Source organism: Eulemur rufifrons, chromosome 16 (genome assembly GCF_041146395.1).
Source record: "Eulemur rufifrons isolate Redbay chromosome 16, OSU_ERuf_1, whole genome shotgun sequence".
Lineage (NCBI taxonomy): Eukaryota > Metazoa > Chordata > Mammalia > Primates > Lemuridae > Eulemur > Eulemur rufifrons.
The window spans coordinates 1,452,469-1,469,488 of record NC_090998.1 but is presented as its reverse complement, the minus strand read 5'-3'; positions in this window follow the sequence as shown (position 1 = coordinate 1,469,488).

The window sequence follows — 17,020 nt, the reverse complement described above, 5'->3', positions numbered from 1 at the left end:
GGTAATACAGATAAGGAAACCAAGTGCCATGTCTTATGCACAGTATATACTCAATAAAGATTAATAATTGCATCATTACTATTAAATAGTATGACCTGGTTTTCTGTTAGTAGTGTTTTTTTTGTTTTGTTTTCTTTTTTTTTTTTTTTGAGGTGAAGTCCCACTCTGTCATCCTGGCTAGACACCCTAGCTCACAGCAACCTCAAACTCCTGGGCTCAAGCAATCCTTCTGCCTCAGCCTCCTGAGTAGCTGGGACTACAGGCATGCGCCACCATGCCTGGCTAATTTTTTCTATATATTTTTAGTTGTTCAGCTAATTTCTTTCTATTTTTCAGTAGAGACGGGTCTTGCTGTTGCTCAGGCTGGTCTCGAACTCCTGAGCTCAAACGATCCACCTGCCTCAGCCTCCCAGAGTGCTAAGATTACAGGCGTGAGCCACCATGCCCAGCCTGACCTGATTTTCTCTTTGCTTACTCTAATGTTGTTCTCTGTTCTTGAACTTCTGGATTTAATCCCCATTTTTTTCTCCTAAGAGAAGACAGAGTCTTCAGTTGCTCCGTTAATGAATTACAACTTTACAAATATCTAGAATGAAGCAGTTAAAGATGTCGCTAAAAACTGGCAAAATCCAGAGACCTCAGCTAACTGTGATGGGAAGAGTTTCGTCATCTCATCAGTATCACGTGTCAAGGTCCCATAAAGAGAAAATGGGAAGTACTAATGAACAAGGTCCTATAAATAAACTGCTCAAATGCTCGACCAAAAAATAAGGTGCTCTTTGGAACTGTGATTGACATGAAATATTATTTGCCCTTTTGAGATTCTAACATCCCATGTCCTTCCCTTTTCCCCCTTCTCAACTTTGGCTGAAGTCCTGTAAGGCATTCTGTACTGAGGGACACTGCGGAGGACAGGAGACAGGGTGCTGCCCTCGGGAGCTTTGCTCTCATGGTGGGGCCAGGATACAAACAAATGGAAGCAAGACAGACAAGACGCCCATGTCCCATAGCCCGGGGCCACCAGGTCTACCAGGCGGTGGTCTGGGCTCCCCTCCCCTCTCTTCTTACGGAGTTGGTTTTCCCTGGCAGGTCATTTCCCCTCTCTGGGCCTCAGTGTCCCCACCTGTAAGGGACATCGGTTTGGCTAAAATACCCTCAAGAGTAAACGAATTTATAGTTGAGTTAAGGGAGAAATCAGAAAGATGGAGGTTTGAGTGAGATACAATAAATTTGACTTCGTGCCTGCTTGGTTTTGAGTGCCCGTAGGGGCATTCAAGGGTTCACAGCAAAAGATAGGGAACTGGGAGGGTGAGAGGTCAGGGAGGCTGGAGACACAGTGTCAGGTGAACTGACAAGGGACAGCCAGACAGCTTTAAAGAGATGGCGAAGAAGTTGAAGGAGGGAAAGGAGAGGAGGGACTGGGGGCTGCAGGAAGGGCCCTGGGCTCATGTGATGTGTTTTCCACAACGAGGGTGCAGTGAACAAGCTCAAGGCAAAGAGAAGACAAGGGAAGAGGGGTAGCGGTTCCTGTTGCCAGAAAGGGCGAGGGAGCAAGACGTCCCACAACGCACAGGCAGGAGAGGGAGCATTCCGAGCGTTCCCCTTCTGCCTCGCTGGAGACTGTGAGGAGGACAGAAAAGGCGGATGCCAAGGCAGAGGCAGCGGGGAAGGCAGCGGGGGCTCCGGCAGGAGCACTGGAGTGTCCTCTCAGCTCTTGGTGTGGCCGGCTGCTCCAGGGCAGCTGCAGCGTGGGGGGCGCACCTAGGCCAGGTGACCGGAGGGTGTGTCCAGGTCATTCACTCACAGACAGCTCCCTGCAGGGCTTCCTAGGGCACTGAGGGGTTGAATGCTGGTTTATCAGACTCTCCTGGGAAAAAAATTTTAAAATACAGTTTCCCAGGCTGCACCTCTGGCCCTCCAAATATGTGTGGTTGGAGTCCATAACTATAAGGCCCAACCGGTCATTTCCCCTCGACCCAGTGTGAGACTCAGCTGTGGGATCCCAAAGGCCCAGCTCCAGTGAGCCTCTCGGGAGGGGAGAGAATTGCTGAAATGGGCACATGTAACCTGGGAGGAGCCGGAGCCCCTCCCTCCTCATCCTCGGGCTACACCGCGCTGGAGGAAGAAGGCAGGGCGTAGAGAGAGCCTGACTCCCCCTGGTTCCCAGCAGCCTTTGCCTGGCGGGGACCAGGTGCTGGCACGCTCAGCCTGAACGGACCCTGGGTTCTGGATTCCGCCGTCGTGTCTCACTGAGAGAGACTTTTGCTAAGCGGTACTAACAAGGATGAGAAAGGCAACCCACAGGTAACGCAAAGCTCTCAAGGTAGGTCATGGTTTGTCTCCTGGCCTGCAGTTATCATCAAAGCATTTACAAACTACTGAATTCTGCTCTTCGAGCTGTGATGCTTTGCTAGACAGTTTCCTATTTGAAGCACTTGTTTGGCTTGAGAAAAAATGGTTTTACCACACGAGACGAACAGTAATAAGTGAAAATGTATCATTGCAATGCACGATTGTTTAACCATCGGAGTAAACAGTCACATGTTAAGTTTAAAGCATTCAGCCCGACACCTTCCCTCCTTCTCTGTGATTCTCACCCTGTGCTGCCACACCGTCCGTCAGCCCTGCCTGTCTGCGGGTCTGGATCTTCAGATTCAACCAAGCTCAGGTTGAAAATATGCAAAAAATACATAACAACAACTACTTCTATAGCATTTACATTGTATTCGATATTATAAGTAACCTAGAGAGGATTTAAAGTACACAGGAGGATGTGTGTAGGTTATATGCAAACACTATGCCATTTTATATAAGGGACTTGAGCATCCGTGGATTTTGGTATCTGTGGGAGTCCTGGAACCAACCGCCCATGGATACTGAGGGACAACTACATAAGCATCTGGATCCTAATACGTAGCCAGCTTTAGCATCCTTCATTAATTCTTAAGGTTCTTTAAGTATGTTGATCAATAAAAATGACTCACAGAAAATAGCCATCAGCTACGGTGTTGATTAAACTCTTAACATTTCTCCCTTCCTAGAAGTTCATGAGACTTCATGCATTAGCCATAATAAAGAAGGTGAGATAAACAAAGGTGATTAGCAAAGAGATGAAAATTACAGCCAGCGATTTGCATTCCAGGTTTCAAATATGGGCCTTCAATATCTTTGATTCTTAATGAAGAATGAGCAGGTGAATGTCATCAGTTTTTATAGGCTTAGAAGTGTACTGGAGGTGCTGACTTCCGTGCCCTAAACTGAGTGGATAGGGGGACACAGGCAGAGAACAGGGCAGGAGGCAGCTAGCCTTGGTGGGGAAGCACCGTCTTGTCCCCTCACCGCCCTGCAAAATGCTGAGAGCTCTCTACACCATGCTCCTACTTTCCCTTTAATTTCCTTTTGCCTTTTCTGTAGCCTGGTAACAACACCTGTATTCCCACCTGCCTATTTTATTCTTGGGCTGCTCTTTGTGGTGCAGGAATTTCTGGAAACAGAAAACTACAAGACTGACAGCAAAAGCTACAAGGTGCAGTGGTGGCATTTCTGACACCACAACACCTGAGAGGAGGAGATATTCCAGGGCCCCAGGGCGGGTGGAGAAGCTTCTGGGGAGCCTTCTTGGTAGCTTCAGGTCTCACTGCCCAGCAGCAGCCTGCTTGGAGTCCACTCCCTCCGGTGGATCTGCCGGGGCCCCCCACCAACCCAGCTGTGGCCAGCTGCCAGGGGCTACTTGTCTGCCTTCTTTAGAGTAAATGTCCAGCTGGGTTTGCTCTAAGTTACAGGGACAAGGGTCTCCAGGAGCTGACAGGGAAGGCCCTGCCCCGGCAACCCACAGTCCTCAGGATGTTTCCTCCCTGGGTGGGGTTTAGATTGTGTGTTTTAAAGTTGCCTTCATTGTAATGATGAAAGGATCAGAATAAATCTGGCCACAGTCAGTACTTTAAAACCTTCCTGCTTTGTGCTTAGAGAACCCGCAGCGTGGCCCTGCTTGCTGTGAGGACTGACGACAGTGACCCAGACAGAGAGAGGATGCTCACTTGCTACAAATGCAGAACACATAAATATTTGCTTAGGTACAAGAAATGGCCTGAGTGCCTTTTATGTGGCAGGGAGAGAGGAATGAATCACGCAGGTTGGCAGCTGGAACAAGAAGGGGAGAGGAAGGGAAGTTTCTTCTCTGGGTAGCAGCTGTCTAAGAGCTGCCAGAAATAGGAGCGGGAGGTCCATCGCTGGAGGACTTGAGTCTGGAGTGTCCTGAAGCGGCCCAGGAGAGAGCAGCCGGTGGGCACCGCTGGGAGAACCTGACCCCTGACTGAGAAGAGCTTGGGCTGCTGTCTGCCAGCCAATGCCAAGGGCCACTGGGGCCCGGCTGAGTTTTCACCACTGTTTGAAACAAAGAGTAGAACCTCAGCTCTGCTCCCAGAGGGCCAAGGGTGGAGGGAAGAGAGAACCCTAGTGAGGGAGGGTGTTCCCCAACAGACCCCATCGAGCTGCCACTGGCCTGCAGTCCACCAGGCTCCAGAAGCCGTGCTGCCAAGAAGGTGGCCCAGGGATGGATTGTGCTGGAGAGGGTGTGTCTTCTCCCACACAGGTAACATCACCCCCACTTGCCCCAGCCCCAGCCTAGACTCAGTTTTTACCACAGACCCCATTGCGATTTAATCTTCTTTTTTTTATTTCAGCATATTATGGGGGTACAAATGCTGAGTTACATATATTCCCTTTGCCCTGCCTGAGTCAGAACTTCAAGCGTACCCATCCCCAGACAGTGGGCACCTCACACATAAGGTGTGAATATACCCTCCCCTCCAGCCCCCTCCCACGTGCCCAACACCTAATGAATGTTACTACTGTATGTGCACTTAAGTGTTGATCAGTTAAATACTGATTTGATGGTGAGTACATGTGGTGCTTGTTTTTCCATTCTTGGGATACTTCACTTAGTAGAATGGGCTCCAGCTCTATCCAGGATAATAGAAGAGATGCTAGAGCACCATTGTTTTTTGTGGTTGAGTAGAACTCCATGGTATACATATACCACATTTTATTAATCCACTCATGTATTGATGGGCACTTGGGTTGTTTCCACATCTTTGTGATGGTGAATTGTGCTGCTATAAACATTCTAGTGCAGATGTCTTTTTTATAGAATGTCTTTTTTTCCTTGGGGTAGATGCCCAGTAATGGGATTGCTGGATCAAATGGTAGTTCTACTTGTAGCTCTTTGAGGTATCTCTATATTACTTTCCACAGAGGTTGTACTAGTTTGCAGTCCCACCAGCAGTGTATGAGTGTTCCTATCTCTCCGCATCCATGCCAACATTTTGGGTTTTGGGACTTTTTGATAAAGGCCATTCTCCCTGGAGATAAGTGATATCTCATTGTGGTTTTGATTTGCATTTCCCTGAGGATTAGAGATGCTGAACATTTTTTCATGTTTGTTGGTCATTAGTCTATATTCTTTTGAAAAGTTTCTGTTCATGTCTTTTGCTAACATTTTGATGGGGTTGTTTGATTTTTTCTTGCTAATTGTCCTGAGTTCTATATAGATTCTAGTTATCAGCCCTTTATTGAATGTGTAGCATGCAAATATTTCCTCCCATTCTGTAGGTTGTCTGTTTGCTCTCATGATAGTTTCCATGGCTGTGCAGAAGCCTTTTCATTTGATAGGTCCGATTTATTTATCTTTGTTGTTGCTGTGATTGCCTTTGGAGTCTTCTTCATAAATTTTTTCCCTAGACAAATGTCTCTAAGAGTTTTTCCAACATTTTCTTCTAGAATTCTTAGTTTCATGCCTTAGGTTTAAGTCTGTTATCCACCGTGAGTTGATTTTTGTGAGAAGTGAGAGGTGCGATTCCTGTTTCAGTCTTCTACATGTGGCTATCCAGTTTTCCCAGCACCATTTATTCTTTTCCCCAGCATATGTTTTTCTCTGTTTTGGCAAAGATTGGATGGCTACATGAGGATGGTTTTATATCTGGGTTCTCAGTTCTGTTCCATTGGTCTATGTCTCTGTTCTTGTGCCGGTACCATGCTGTTTTAGTTACGATAGCCTTGTGGTGTAGCTTGAAGTCTGGTAAATTCATGCCTTCCAATTTGTTGTTTTTGCTTAAGATTGCTTTTGCTATATGGGGTCTTCTCTGATTCCATACGAAGCATAGAATTATTTTTTTCTAGATCTATAAAAAATGATGTTGGTATTTTCATAGGGAATGCATTCAATCTGTAGATCACTTTGGGTAGTATGGACATTTTAACAATGTTGATTCTGCTGACCCATGAGCATGGTATGGTTTTCCACCTGTTTACGTCCTCTGCTATTTCCTTCCTCACTGGTTCGTAGTTCTCCCTGTAGAGGTCTTTTACCTCCCTAGTTAAATGTATTCCTAGGTATTTTGTTTTCTTTGTTGCTATTGTTAAGGGTACTGAGTCTTTCATTTGGTTCTCAGTTTGACTGTTGTTGGCATACAGGAATGCTACTGATTTCTGTACATTGATTTTGTAATCTGAGACTTTGCTGAATTTGTTTATCAATTCCAGTAGTCTCATGGCAGAATCTTTGGGGTTTTCTAGATATAAGTTCATATCCTTAGCAAAGAGCAATAGTTTTACCTCTTCTGCCCCCATTTGGATGCCCTTGATTTCCTTCTCTTGTCTGATTCCTCGGGCTAGGACTTCCAGCACTATGTCGAATAGGAGCAGTGATAGAGAGCAAACTTGTCTGGTTCCAGTTCTAAGCGGGAATGCTTTCAGTTTTTACCCCATTAAGTATGATGTTGGCTATGGTTTGTCATATATGGCTTTTATCATTTTTAGGTAAGTCCTGTCCATGCCTATTTTGTTAAGCTTTCTTATGATAAAAGGGTGCTGAATTTTGTTGAATGCTTTTACTACGTCTATTGAGAGGATCATATGGTCTTTGTTTCTGCTTCTATTTATGTGGTAAATCACATTTATAGATTTGCATATGCTGAACATCCCTGCATCTCTGGGATAAAGCCCACTTGGTCATGATGGATTATTTTTTCAATGAGCAACTGAATTTGGTTTGCTAGGATTTTGTTGAGAATTTTTGCATCTATATTCATAAGGGATATTGGTCTGTAGTTTTCTTTTTTGGTGCGTCCTTTCCTGTTTTTGGTATCAGGGTGATGTTGGCGTCATAAAACGTGTTGGGGAGGATTCCTTCCTTCTCGATGTTGTGAAATAATTTCTGCAGGATGGGCACCAGATCTTCTTTGTAAGTCTGGTAAAATTGGGGTGTGAAACCATCTGGTTTGGAACTTTCTTTTTAGGAAGGTTTTTTTTTAATTGCTGCTTCAATTTCAGCACTTGATACCGGTCTGTTGAGAAATTCTATTTCTTCCTGATTGAGCCTAGGGAGGCTGTGTGTCTCTAAGAATTTGTCCTTTTCCTCCACATTTCAAAGTTTATGTGCACAGAGGTTTTTATAGTATTCATAGGTGATATTTTCTATTTCCTTGGTATCATTGGTAATTTCTTCTTTTTCATTCTTGATTGAGCATTTAGAGTCCTTTCTTTTCTGGCTCTCATTAATCTAGCAAGAGGTGTGTCAATTTTGTTTATTTTTTCAAAGAACCAATTTTTTGTTTTATTACTCTTCCATATAGTTTTTTTGTTATCAATTTCATTTAGTTCAGCTCTAATCTTTGTTATTTCCTTTCTTCTGCTGGGTTTGGGGTTGGTTTGCTCATCTCTTTCCAGTTCTTTGAGATGATTTATTAGATTGTTGATTTGTGACCTTTCTGTCTTTTGCCCGTAGGCATTTATGAATGTAAATTTTCCTCTCAGGACTGCTTTAGCTTTGTCCCACAGATTTGGATAACTTGTGTCTCCTTTATCATTTAGTTCAAAGAATCTTTTGATTTCCATCTTAATTTCCTCCTTAACACAATAATCGTTCAGCAGAAGGTTATTTAATTTCTGTGACTTCGTGTAGAAATGAAAGTTTCTGTTGGAATTGATTTCTAATTTTATTCCCCTGTGGTCTGAGAAGATGCATGGTATAATTTCTATTATTTTTTAAAATTTATTGAGACATGCTCTGTGGCCTAGGATATGGTCAATCTTAGAGAATGTCCCATCAGCTGATGAGAAGAACATATATTCAGTGGATTTGGGGTAGAATGTTCTGTAAATGTCAGTCAGGCCCATTTGTTCTAGAGTTCTGTTTAAATACATTGTTTCTTTGCTTATTTTCTGTTTGGAGGATCTGTCCTGGTCTGTCAGAGGGGTGTTGAAGTCCCTGGCTACTGTGGTGTTGCTGTTCATCATTTTGTTTAGATCAAGTAGGATTTGCTTTATGCATCTGGGTGCACCTGAGGAAGGTGCATAAATATTTAGAATTGTTATGTCTTCTTATTGAATTGTACCCTTCACTGTCATATAGTGACCATCTTTGTCTTTCATTACCTTTGTTGATTTGAAGACTAAGTTATTTGAAATCAGAACTGCTCTGCCACCTGTTTTTGGCTTCCGTTTGCATGGAATAGTGTTTTCTATCCCTTCACCTTGAGTCTGAATGCATCCTTGTAGGTTAGATGTGTTTCCTGAAAACAGAAGATGCTTGGATTTTGTATATTTATCCGTTTGGCCAGCCTGTCTCTCTTTAGTGGCCAATTCAAGCCATTCACATTTATTGAAAGAATTGATAAGTGGAGTAGCTTTCTGTTCATCCTGTTGAGTTGAACTTTGTTGCTTTGTTTTCTCTCTTGAGCCATTGTGGCATCTGGCCTTTGGCCTTTAGCTTTTGGGTGATTTTACCCTGGTGAGTGTTTATTCTGCTGATCCGTGTGTAACACTGTTTTAAGTACTTCCTGGAGGCCAAGTCTTGTCTTGGTGAATTCCCTCAGTCTTTGCTTGTCTGAGAAGGCCTTTATTTCTCCTTCATATAAGAAATTTAGTTTTGTAGGGTACAAGAGTCTAGGCTGGGCATTATTCTGTTTGAGAAGAGTGAGAATGGGGCCCCAGTCTCTTCTGGCCTGTAAGGTCTCAGTTGAGAAGTCTGCAGTTAGTCTGATGTGTTTTCCTTTGTACGTTACCTGCTTCTTTCACCTTACAGTGCACAGGAGGGCCTCTTTCATGTTTATTTTGGCCAGTCTGATGATTATGTGTTGCGGTGTCTTCCTGTTTGCAATGGATCTCCCAGGAATCGTTTGATCTTCTAGTACCTGGATATCTAGATTTTTATCAAGGCCACGGAAATTTTCCTCCATTATATCATCCAATAGTTTATCTAACCCTTATGTATTTTCTTCATCACCCTCAGGGATGCCTAAAATTGTCATGTTAGGCTTAGGCCTTTTCACCTAATCTCACATTTCTTGCAGGCTTTGCTCTTTTCTCTTATTTCTCTGCTCTATCTTTGCAAGTGACTTATTTAATTGAAAGGTGTTATCTTCAATCCCTGAGATTCTTTCTTCTGTTTGATCTGCCCTGTTCTTGAGGCTTTCCACTGTGTTTTGTAGTTCCTTGAATAAATTCTTCATTTCCAGAAGTTCTGTTTGATTTTTCTTTAATATTTCAATTTCTTTAGTGAATTTTTCTTCCATGTCCTGGAGTTTTCTTTCTTTCTTTCTTCTTTCTTTCTTTCTTTCTTTCTTTTCTTTTTTCTTTTCTTTTTTTCTTTCTTTCTTTCTTTTTTTTTTTTTTTGTGGTTTCTTTGTGGGTATCCATTTTCTCTTGCATAGCATTGAGTTTTCTTACAATCCATGTTCAAAATTCTTCTTCTGTCATTTTAGTGTTCTGAATTTCATTGATATCCATTGCTAGAGAGCTGGTGTTCCCCTTTGGGGGTGTGCTTTCAGTTTGATCCTGCATACTTTCCGAATTTCAGAGTTCTTTTGTGGATTCCTTCCTATCTGGATCAGCTGTTATTTCTTACCTGTAGATTTCCATTTGAATAATGACACACCCAGTTTAGTCCCTGAGCCAGTAGGTGGTGTTTGTGGGTGTGATTCAAACACACCCTGTATGATGAGTCAGTAAATGCAGTAAAAGGGTGTGCAAATTCACCTCCCTGTCAGTAGATGGTGCTTGCTGGGAGGTGCAAGCTGCAGTGTTGTTTTTGGGTCCTGTAACCAGCTCTCCTTCCTCTGGAGAGGCACTCTAATGCCCCAGGTGGTGGGTCCTGCCCTGGGACTTCAGGTGAGTCTTTATTCTCCTCATAGCACGGGCAGGTGGGGGAGTGGGGCTGGGTCAGGCGGCATTGGGTGAGCCTGCCCTGCTCCACAAATGCTGTTAGCAGGGGTCAAAGGTCTGTTCTTTGCTTCTGGGCAAAGCAGCCAGGGAGGGGCTGAAACGGCCCCACTCAGCCAGAAAGTCTGGGTGTGCGGTGGGGCTGTCTCAGACCTGCAGTCTGGAGCAGGCCTCGCCCCCTTCCACCCTCCCCTATTCCGCAGTTTCTCTCCAGCCTCTGCCTGCAGGTAGGACCTCAAGCCATTGGATCTCCCCGGACTGTGATGGGAGCTGGGAGGTTCCCTGCCCAGGATTGCAGCCTGAGCTGGGAACGTGGCTCTCCAGTGGGAGGAGGGTTGCCCCTCAAACACACTGATCTGCCCCTGAAGGCACACGCACCTCAGTAGACTAGTTCACAAATATCCCTTCTGTGCCCCTGGATAGTGTGATGGAGACCTGAGTGTGTGGGATCTGGCCTGCAGGCCTGTTTCCAGGACCCCGAGATCAATCCCTGACCCTGCCAGGGAGAAGAGTGCTGGTCTCAAATCACCCACAGGGTACCCAAGCTGGATCAATGTCTCTCTGCCTGGAGATTTGCCCCACTGTGCTGGAGTCACTGGGCAAGCAGCACCTGGGAGGGCTGGCAGGTGGAGGGCTCACAGTCCTAGTACCCCTCAATCTGCTGCAGGGCCCCAAAAGGGAAGGTCCCGTTCCCGGCGGATGCCTCTGGGTAGTGGCTAAATTGTCTCTCTTGGCAGCCTTGGGCAGGGGTGGGGGCGTAGGGGAGAGAATGAGGCAGTATGGCGCCTGCGAATGGCTCTGGTCTGCAGTCCGGGAGGTGCCCGAGGGCACTGGGAGCCTTCCTGTCCGCAAGAGGCTCACAGCTCGCTGGTGGCAGCCGTCTCTGGGCTGGTGTCAGCAGGTCTCTCCAGCAGCTCGGAAGCCCACCGGCAGTCTGAGATGCAAGGGCGGGGAAATTTAACAGGCCCTTGTCACTGGTCTCCAAACCTCTCAGAGTTTAGACCCTGCTGATGCCTTTCTCCTTCTGGTTCTGCTCCGCAACCTCTTCCCGTGGAGTCTCCTGTAGTTTCAGGCACCCTTCCTTCTGACCCTTACCCGATCTATGTTGGTCTGCCTGTTTGTTTTTTTCACTTTCATCTACAATCCATCTTTCTTCGTGACTTTTTTTTTTTTTTTTGAGACAGAGTCTTACTCTGTTGCTCTGGCTAGAGTGCCGTGGTGTCATCATAGCTCACAGCAACCTCAAACTCCTGGGCTAGAGCAATCCTCCTGCCTCAGCCTCCCAAGTAGCTGGGACTACAGGCATGTGCCACCATGCCCGGCTAATTTTTTCTCTATATATATTTTTTTAGCTGTCCATATAATTTCTATTTTTAGTAGAGACGGGGGTCTCGCTCTTGCTCAGGCTGGTCTCGAACTCCTGAGCTCAAACAATCCACCCGCCTCGGCTTCCCAGAGTGCTAGGATTACAGGCATGAGCCACCGCTCCCAGCCTTTCTTCGTGACTTTATCTTGGATCTCAGTGGGGTCAGGCTGGCTGGTAGCAGTAAAGGGTATATTCAGCGGCTAAGCCAGGTATAAGCATGGACTCCAGGGCTGCCAGCAGCAGCTCCAGGACAGGGTAAGGGGACAGCCCCAGGACAAGGTGGGGGATGGCCTCAGGAAAAGGTGGGGGATAGCTCCAGGACAGAGTAGGGGAATAGCCCTAGGACAGGGTACTGGGACAGTCCCAGGACAAGGTGGGAGATAGTCCCAGTGCGTCATCCCTTTCTATCAACCTACTCTTCGTCAGAGCTGCTCTATGGACAAGAAGATCCGCTTAAGTTGCTGATGGTTCTGCACCTCCACATTTGACCTCTTCTCTGCTCCAGAGGGCAGCTGAGAGAGACGGGAGAGAGGAAGTGGACTCTCTTTGGTCCTTGTTTCCTGACTTGGACAAGGGGGAGGGGATGTTGGTCTTCTCCAAGGCCAGGCCCTGTTGCCCCCTCTTCCTGGTCTCCACAGCCCAGAACTCCCCACTTTGTGGGTCCCACACGGTGGTTGGGGGAAGGGTCCTGGGGACATGCAGGTCATGGGGGGAACACCTTCTCCAGCGCAATCCAGCTCTAGAACCGCTGTCTTGGTAGTATGGATTCTGGAGTCCAGCTCTCCGGAAGAGCTTTTGGATTAGGATAGTTTCTATGGCTACTAAATGCAGGTATTTTGTCTGCTGCACCTCAATGTTCATTTTTATGCATACTGTGTTGGCAGGTGGTATGAGGAAGTGTGTGGAGGAATAACCACCTCCATCCAGACTGACTTCTGCAGGAGAACTACAACAGCATTGGAATAACAGCAGTAATAATCACCAATTCTAGCTGAGAGCTCACAGTGTACTAAGGAATTTAATCCTGACAACAACACTGCGAGGTTGGCTCTATTATCCCATTTTACACATAAAAAGACTGAGGCTTAGAGAGGCCAAGTTACTCCCACACTCATACAGCCAGCAGGGCCCCAGGGAGTGCTCTACACCCAGCTGGAGAAGAGCCTGTATGGAGAGGAAGTTAGGAGAATCCTTGCTGCTGTTGGGCTAAGTTCCCTGCCCCAAACCACCACGGACTGGGAAGTGGGTCTTCATTCTCACTTTGCAGACTCTACCTTCCTACAATTACTCAGGGATAGGAAACCTACCCTGGCCCTAATAAAATAACAGGAGAGAAAGAGTTGGCTGTAAAACTTGAGAGAAACATACAAGATGAAGTGCTTTTTTTATAATATAATCTGTTGAAATCCACACTGAGGCAGGAAACCAATTTTCCCCAAACTATGAATTGAGGAAAGGGCAGTCATTTGATTTTTACCTCCATTTCTTACCCCTGGGGCCAGAGAGGTGTTGCTTTTAATAAAGCAGTTTCCAGGTGGTGCTTGGAGCTCCAGGGAACAAAAACCCTGAGGCTATAAAGCTGCCAAAGCCACAAGAAATGGCCTCTGAAACTTGGGGTGGGGATAGGGGGGCCTCCTATTTCCTTAATTTTAGTCTTCCTGTTTCCTTTCTCACCTCCACCAAGCTAGAAATCTCAAAGCCAAAACCCCACCCAATCCCAGGGTGGGGAGCGCCCCCTAGTGGCCCTGCTGACCCACTTGTCGATGGTCCCTGGGGTCTTGCAAAAGGGAAAAGGGAGATGTTTGGACAAGTCCAGATGTCTGGCATAAGAGGGAGTGGTCCATTTCTAGGCATACACCCAAAAGAAAAAGGCAGGGACTCAAAGAGATATTTGTATGCCAATGTCCATAGCAGCATTATTCACAAAGGCCAAAAGTGGAAACAACCTAAGTGTCCATCGATGGATGAGTGGATAAACAAAAATGTGGTATAAACATACAATGGAATATTACTCAGTCTTAAAAAAGAATGGAATTCTGCCACAGGCTACAACATGGATGATCCTGAAAGACACTGTGCTAAGAGAAGTAAGTCAGATGCAAAAGGACAAAAACTGTATGATTCTACTTATGTGAGGTACTTAGAGCAGTCAAACTCATAGAGACTGGAAGTAGAATGGTGGTTGCCGGGGGTGGGGGAGATGGGGATGGGGAATTATTGTTTAATAGGTACAGAGTTTCAGTTGGGGATGATTCAGAAGTTCTGGAGGGCCGGGCGTGGTGGCTCATGCCTGTAATCCCAGCACTCTGGGAGGCTGAGGCAGGAGGATCCCTTGAGCTCAGGAGATTGAGACCAGCCTGAGCAAGAGTGAGACCCCCCCCATAAAAAATACAAAAAATTAGCCGGGCGTGGTGACGCATGCCTGTAGTACCAGCTACTCGGGAGGCTGAGGCAGGAGGATCACTTGAGCCTAGGAGTTGGAGGCTGCAGTGAGCTATGATGCCACCATGGCACTCTGGCCTGGGAAACAGAGTAAGACTCTGTCTCAAAAAAAAAAAAAAAAAAAAAGAAAAAGATATGAACCTAAACCTCATATTTAATATTTTTATACAATAATTTAAAAATGAATAAAAGATTTAAATGCAAAATATGAAACTATAAACTTTTAGAAAAAAAAAGAAAAAGTAAAGACAAAAAATCCTGTTAAGAGGATTTTATATCTGACAAAAGTTTATATCAAGAATATATGAAGAACTCTCAAAACTCAACAGTAAAAAAAAAAAATCCCGTTAGAAAATGGGGCAGAAGATATGAAAAGACATTTCGCTGAAAGGAAATGACGGGAAATAGGCCATGAAAACATCCTCATCATTAACCACGGGGAATGGGAATTTAAAACCACAATGAGACACAGCTATTAAAACAGCTAAAATAAAAGCAATGATACCACCAAACACTGGCAAGGATGTGGAGAAACTATATTTCTTGTACATTGCTAGTGGGAATGTAAAATGGTTAAGCCACTCTGGAAAATGGTTTGGCAGTTTCTTCAAAAACTAAACATATACTTACCATATGACCCAGTAATTGCACACCTGGGCATTTGTCCCCAGGAAATGAACACTTTTGCTCACGCAAAAATCTGTACACGGAAGTTTGTAGCAGCTCTGTGTGTAAAGGGCAAAAACCTGAAGGAGCCCAGGTGTCCTTCAGTGGGCGAAGGGTTACACAAACTGTGGCACCTCCATACCACGGAGTACTACTCTGCACAAATAAAGAAATAATTGACACCTGCAGTCTGGATGGGTCTCAAGGGCATCATGCTGAGAAATGCTAATGTCAAGGTCACTGGGTGAAGGGCATAGGAACTTCTCCGTACTATTTTTATAACTTCCTGTGACTCTATAATCATCTCAAACAACAACAAATACTGGGAACAACATCCACGGAAGCACTTCAAGACACAAGGAAGAAAAGGGAAGCAAGCGTTGTAGAGCATCTGCCCCGTGCTGGGACGTGAGCCAGGCACTCCACGTGGGTCGTCTGCCCGGCCGTCCTCGTGGCCCTGTGAGGTGTATGGCACCCACGGCACAGACGGGAGATCAAGGCCTGAAGTGGTAAAATTGTGTTTCGAACCAAGTCTGTCTGATTCTGAAGCCTCTTCTCTTTTGGGGAACTGAAGTGCCTGTGAGATTTTGAGGTTGAGTGCTGGAAGAGGAATAGTCACATCAAAGAAAAGCAAGTTTTGCTTTGTGTGCCATAGTTACCACCGTCTCTGAAGCAAGCCCTGTGTACTCTATTCCAGTCATCATTAACTGAAGGGCTCAGCTCCAGTTTATTCTTTCTGATGTCACCTGCAGAAGCTAATCAGAACAAATCCCTGCCTTCTGACAGCTTATGTCCTTCCTTAAACACCACTTTTGTTATGTCACTCTCTAGCCCATCAATCTAGGTAACCATTGAATGATGGCTAAACTCCTTGGCTTGCTGCGTGGGCACCTGAGGTCCTGAATTGCCTCCTCTAACTGGAACAGTTTATAGCCCCACCCTGGCTTACCCACAGTCTCTAGCTCCCCTGGGTCCCATCACTGTTCCTGGTCTATTTGGATTCTGTCTACCTTTCCAGCCCAGGACATGTTTACCATCTTCACTGTCCATGAAGGTCATGTGTGACAAGCCCACAGCTAGCATTATACTCAGCACTAAAAAGCTGAAGGCTCTTCCTCTAAAATAAAGAACAAGACAGGATGCCCACTCTGTCCACTTCTATTCACCATGGCACTGGAAGTCCTAGCCAGAGCAATTAGGCAAGAAAAAGAAATAAAAGGCCTCCAAGTAGGAAGGGAAGAAGTGAAATTGTCTCTGTTTGCTGATGACATGATATTATAGAAAATGCTAAAGAGTTCACTAAAAAACTGTTAGAAACTAGTAAATTCAGTAAAGTTGCAGGTTACAAAATCAACATACAAAAATCAGTAGCATTTCTATACCCTAAAAATGAACTCTTTGAAAAAGAAATTAAGAAAACAATCTCATTTATAATATATTAATAATAGCATAAAAATACCTAGGAACAAATTTAACTATGGAGGTAAAATATCAGTACACTAAAAACATAAAATATTGATAAAATAATTTGAGGAAGACAGAAAAAAATGAAAAGATATTCCTTGTTCATAGATTGGAAGAATTACTATTGCTAAAATAGTACCATACTCCATCCCACCCAAAGCAGTGTATAGATTCAGTGTAATTGCTATTAAAATTTCAATGTCATTTTTCACAGAAATAGCAAAAACAATCCTAAATTTTGTTTGGAATCATCAAAGATCCTGAAAAGTCAAAGAAACCTTGAGCAAAGAGAGCAAATACTCCCAGATTTCAAAATAAATTATAAAGCCATTATTAATATAATCCAAATAGCATTGTACTGGCACTAAAACAGATACATCAACCAATGCAACATGATAGAAAGGCCAGAAACAAACCCAAGTATTTATGGTCATTAATCTTCAACAAAGGTACCAAGAAGACACAGTAGAGAAAGAACAATTTCCTCAATAAATCATGTTGGGAAAACTGGATATCCACATACAGAAGAATGAAATTGGACTCTTATCTCACCCCCCACACAAAAATCAATGCAAAATGGATAAAAACATAAATGTAAGACCTGAAGCTGTAAAGCTACTAGAAGAAAACATAGGGAAAAAATCCACCACATTGGTCTGGGCAATGATTTCTTGGACAGGACTCCCAAAGCATAGGCAACACAAGGAAAAATAGACAAAAGGGATTACATCAAACTAAAAAGCTTCTGCACAGTGAAGGAAACAATCCACAGAATGAAGAGGCAACCCACAGATTAGGAGAAAGTATTTGCAAATGATACATCTGATGAAGGGCTAACATCCAAAATATATAAGGAACTCAATA